We start from the raw sequence: 6,000 nt of genomic DNA, 5'->3' as shown, positions 1-6,000 counted from the left end.
CAAGAGAGAGAAAGAATGTTCCAAGGGTTATGGGATAATACACTTTACAGCCTTTCTTGTACCTCCACAAAGTCTTTTGGGCTAGTAACAAGAGAAGCAAAAATCTTTTAATTATTTCATTATTGATAATTTTGCCACTGTTTATACTTCTCATGATCAAATTAATGCAATTTGGGTAAACCAATATGGTTGTATAGTGTTAGTACCTGAATGACTCTCAGTACATACTTTTTCAATTTCTCCAAATTTTAAGTGTTGCATTTATACATTTCTAAGTCTGTAATCTCTTGTGGCATTGCACCTTTGGTGTCTTATTGACTGCTACAAATGGAAAATGATCTGGTACTGATATGCTGGAGGATGTTTCATCTCTGCTACACTGCAATACCTTCAATTTCTACAGTGTGTTAGTACTTGATGCTTACTATAATAAATTATCTTTAGACTCTTGGGGTAACCTAAACATTTTCTCTGTTTTCCTCTTTCATGTAGAAATAACACTTAAGAATTTGCTTATTTAAGAACTTGAATTTATTTTTGATTGCTATTCTTCTAGATAGAGTGTATCAATCAAATAACTGTATCAGACAAGTCACTGATACAGCTGCTGTGTAATTTCTCTGCTCCAAATGCAAATCTATGGAAAGCTATTTATATGTATAATGATTGATCATTGTATCTAAGTACTTAATTTAGGTTATGCTTTTAAATTTATAACATCCATAACGCAAACTCCTGCAGTCGTAGGATATTAATGATTCAGAAGATAAAGCCTTGAAAAACAGCTGTATCATTATTGACTTTGATGTGAACAATCATTATGTAAATTATTTCCCTTAGCAAATAAAAGTTTAGGAAATGACATAATTGTGATATATCTGCAGTTATGGGTCAGTAAATGTACATTGCCTTGTCAGTGTGATGGGATGAATCCAATGTGCTTAAGTATAACCTGGAACAAATTTGCTTCTATTCAACTCGTCATTGTCCTTTTCAATATTCCACTCAAAACTACTGATAAAAATTTTTGAGGATGAGAAGAAGGAATAAATAGACAAGTATTTCCACTGTTGATCCAGGACATATCTTGGCTGCACTGTTTGATGTAACTAACCTTTTTGATAGGCTTTGGACAGTCAGTTGACCTTTTTCTCCTAATACCTCCCAGCATTCATGTACTTCAGAAATAATGGCTTTTTGCTTGCTTTAGCTATACTTTTTCTTATGAACACAGTGTTCATTATCCTTCTCACTATAATGTCAGATTGAAAGGCAAACATTTGCGGTGCTATTGCCTTCTTCTTTCAATATATCAATGACTTAAGCTATGAACCCTGTATATACTTAACGTGCCTAAGCACATCAAGGGAAACTGGGTATTACTGTCCTTTGTCAGCTAATACCAGCCAGAAAGCGGTCAACAAGTTCCTTCAGGTAAGATCAGTATCAATTGCTCTCTCTTTATTGCTTTGGGGTTACTCAGTGAGGCCACTAAGGGAAAGAAATGGAGCTGACCAGCGCTGTTATAACTTGTGAAATATGAAGTGTGGTGGATCATGAGCAAAGCAATAACAGTTCTGCCTAGAAATGGAAATTTGATTCTCGACTTAGAGTTAATGAGAACATTACCATGTTCTTCATAGTTCTAAACACTTAGAGGCTGTTGTTATGAAATCTAACAGATTTGTATCATTATGTTCTGTAAATGATGGAAATTAGCATAAATCGCCTGAAATGTGCCATTTGAAATGCAGTACAGAGTGATGCTGAGGATATTGTCTTTCCACTTTGTAAAGCATTAGTTTATAATGACTTTGTATCCCTTGTGTTAATATTCCATGTATGTAAATGTTAAATGCTGCCAACAACAATTATAAAGTAGAAAGTTTGTTTGCTTTATTCCATATTCATCCTGATAATGGGAGATGAATTGTGCTGGGCATCCAGAAACACTGCTGGTGAAACAGGCAAAAACTTAATGAATACAATGTATAATTCATATAGTTCCATATCCCTCTGTGTAGGGAATTTAATGGTAATATATTTTCCTAAGAAGTGATGCTTGTGATGATGAGGAATTTATTGTCAACATTTTCCTCTCAGGCTTTAGGATTAAGACAAGGCACCATAAGTTTAGACCCTGTTCTTTATGGCTAACTGCTTGTTGCAAAAGTTTTCCTTGGAAATAGCTTGAAAAACACCTGCAGAAAAAAAAAGCATCACATTTGCTAAAAGTTCAGCCGTGTTGTGTCCTTTCAATGGAATTGGGGAAGTAATTTGAATATCAAGTATAGACTTAAACAATTTCCCTCAAATATTTTTATCTTTTGTTAGGCTTAGGTTGTTAAGTGTCAGTGTTGCTATTACTTTTAAGGTCTTGTCCAGTTGAAATGGAAGGGACCTTCAAAAGGGACAAAACTACTTCTCAACCTAGGTACTGGATAACACTACTCAAGAATGACTGAGAATTTACACAGGGTGAGGGAAGTGTTCTGGCAGTCATGGTTTTTAACAAGGTGAAGGAGGAGACAGATTTTTTTCTTAGCTATGTAACAAAAAATCCACACAGAAAGCAAGCAAAAAGTCAAGAATGCAATTGTAAAAGCAGGGAAATTAGCTAATAGTACCTGTGGGTCCATACTAACTGGAAAAATGTTGCTAATTGTGAGCAAACATGGTGTCCTTGCTGACAGCATCCTACTGTGTTCATGGAAATAGAATTTGTTACATCCTTAATCCATAAACAGGATTGCCTTGAACCCATTTCCCATTTATTGTTTCCTAATGCTTGGCTGCCTCTAAATTTGTAATTGACTCATAGGTTAATAACTTAACTTGTTGATTAATAACCCAATAAAAGTGCTCTGTGAAATAAAATTTATAGCTTTATCAGACTCTTCTTTTTGACTCTCTTCTTTTTAGCATTCAGGTGGAGGTTTTTTGATTCTATTTTTAGCAGTGATTTTGAATATCATTACTAAAATAAGGAAATTATTTTCCTGGTGGTGCCTATTAAGCCATTCCTTTAAACCTTTAGGAATGGTGGCTGAATGGCAGTGGGAGCTGTAAGAATACAGGTCTACAATTTCTTCTGGTATTTTATAGGATCACGTTGCATTTATGTGTGTTTACATTGAGAGTTCAGCATTCTATGAGACAAGGATGCATATCACATGCAACAAAGCTCAAAATTAAGGATGTGTTTTTGCAAGTCTTATGCTATCCACTAACATTCATTAAAGAACAGGACAGTGTTGTTGTCTCTGAAGCTACTCAGCTCTTTGCAGATCAGTACTGTATTTTAGTACCAGAGTTTTAAAGTTGATGCATGATTGGATGCATTGCACAGCTTCCCAGAGGACATTAATCTAAAATTATTCCTTTGTCCTCTGTATTTTCCAAAGCATTGACAGTTTCCCCATTTTTCAAAGGAAGACTAAAAAAATTAAAAGTACATTTTCCTATTTTAATGGAAATATTTTTACATTTATTTGTTTTTATTTAGTTTGGATTTTCTTCTCATAATCACTGATGATTATCTTTAAAAATATCTGCTCGGCTGGTTGAGCCTTGCTCCCAGAATGTAGCTAAGATATCAGAATGGACTATTTATTCCAGTGGCCAAAGAGTGACTGAGCCAAGTAACCCATATTTTCTTTAAAAAATATTCAGAGAGAAATCCTTTTAGAAAAATAAAACACTAAAGACAGATAGTTTTTCTTGTTATCTTAGAAGAATAAGAGTAAGCTTAAAAAATACCTCATTAATACATCCAAAATGATGCATTTGAAAGTTCAGGTGCCACATTAGGCACTTGGCTTTATTCATTTTGCTGACATACAACCACTCCTCCCCACAAAAAACCCAATACCAAAACCAAACAAAACAACCAAACAACAACATCAACAACAAACCTTAAATCCAACACTTATGGATACTTACAGAGAATTGAATGTGAGCCTTAATTGTTCTTTGAATTTCTCTTTTCTTTAAAATAAATATATAGGACATTAAAAAATACATAGAAAAAAAAATGGGGCTGGTTTCCTTGCTGCTTTGGTTTTGTGTTTATTTAAGGGAAAAAAATCTCATCATAACATTTTCTGTTTTTTAAAACATATATATATCCCAAAAGCATGAATGATTTCAGATGTTCATCTTGAAGGACTACTCCAGGTCATCTGAGATAAAATACCAGCATTTCCACTGCCCTAGTACATGTCCATGTTTATTTATATATACATTTGTATATGTAAATACAAATGTATATATGTATGTAACATTTGTAGCAACTGAGGTAAAAGTCAAGTGTACTCAAAAAGGGAGGATAGATCAAAGAAATATCTTCTCAAAGATCTGAAAGTACGGACAGAAGACCAAGAATTTTTCCACACAGTCAGGAAGCTCCCTGAAAAAACTGGCATGCACTGTTAACAATGAAAGGTGAAACATTGACACTTTGGGAACTACAACATAAAAAAGACATTAAGCTATAAGACAGCATCAAAAAGAAGTCCAAGAGGACAGTAAACAGTTTGGAGGGGAAGCCTTATGAAGACTGGCTGAGGGCACTTGGCCTGTTCAGCCTGGAGGAGACTGAGAGGAGACCTCATAGTGCTCTTCAACAACCTTACGAGTGGAAGACAAGGGGCAGGCACTGATCACTTCACTTTCATGACCAGTGACAGGACTCAAGGAAACAATGTGAAGCAGAATCAGGGGGAATTTAGGTTGGATATCAGGAAGAGGTTCTTCCCCTACAATGTGGTTGGGCACTGGAACAGTCTCCCCAGGGAAGTGGTCACAACACCAAGCCTGACAGAGCTCAAGGAGTGTTTGGACAACACTCCACGGTCCACGGTGTGACTCTTGGAGTGTCCTACACAAGTTCAGGCATGGGGCTCAATCATCTTTGTGGATCCTTCCAACTCAGTAAATTTTACAATTCTATTATATATTAGGTCTGAAGTTCACTTTGTGGGGTGAGCGAGGCCTCATCCACTTCAGCAGTATATCCAGGTAATGAGAGGTACAAAATCTCAGCCCCAATGACTGCAGTCAGGCACATTACAAAATGGCCAATGTCACCTTTCCTACCTGGTCATCTGTCTCCTTTACAGAAAGTCTTGACCTCATTTACTTACACTAATGAAAAAATTGAAAGCTCTGCAAGAGAACTACATGTCTTTTTAAGAACTGAAATGATGACATAAACAGAGAAAATGCAGGTAGTTGTAGGGCAGACATATTAGGCAGTTCAATGTCAGATTTCAAACACTGAGTCAGACTGGGTCTAGTGGCACATCTCCAGCTGAGAATCATCATGAGGATAGGACACTCCTTTTCGCAGAGTGACTCCACTTCCCTTCTCGCCACTCACTGAAAGGGATTTGTCACAAGAAGAAAGTGTTTCAGAGGGAGAATGGTTAACCTTCAGCAATTGCATCAACAGATTTGGGACGCAGCTATTCCTTCAATGTGGCTACACTGCTCCACAACTGGACAGCCCTACACAGTCCCCTGATACACAGTTGCAAACATGGCGTTTTGTAACCTGAGTGATTCAGAAACAGGAAGAATAAATCCTTCTTTTCTTTTGTAGATTCATAAAATAATTTGGATGACAAGGGACCTTAAAGTTCATCTAGTTCCAACACTTCTGCCATGGACAGGGATACCATCTTCTAGACCAGATTGCTCAAAGACCCATCCAACCTGGCTTTGATCAGCTATTTTATAAGAAGAAATGTTCATAAAAAATGTTATTTTATAAGAAACAAACATATATTTTTAAAGTGAGATTAAATAAATACATTTGGACAATCAAGTCTATATGCATAGATACTTTTATTATAAATTATTATTTCTTGTTTCTATCAGTCTGTGTCCATACTTAGATATAGAATGAATTTTGTTTGAGCATATCCCAGAAATTGCATTCAATAAGACAATCTTTCTGTAGCTTTTTACTCCTTAGTTATGTCATTTTTACTAATGTTT

The sequence above is a fragment of the Anomalospiza imberbis genome, chromosome 1 (assembly GCF_031753505.1).
Source record: "Anomalospiza imberbis isolate Cuckoo-Finch-1a 21T00152 chromosome 1, ASM3175350v1, whole genome shotgun sequence".
In the NCBI taxonomy this organism is placed as follows: Eukaryota; Metazoa; Chordata; class Aves; order Passeriformes; family Viduidae; genus Anomalospiza; species Anomalospiza imberbis.
Note: the sequence above shows the minus strand (reverse complement) of the source record.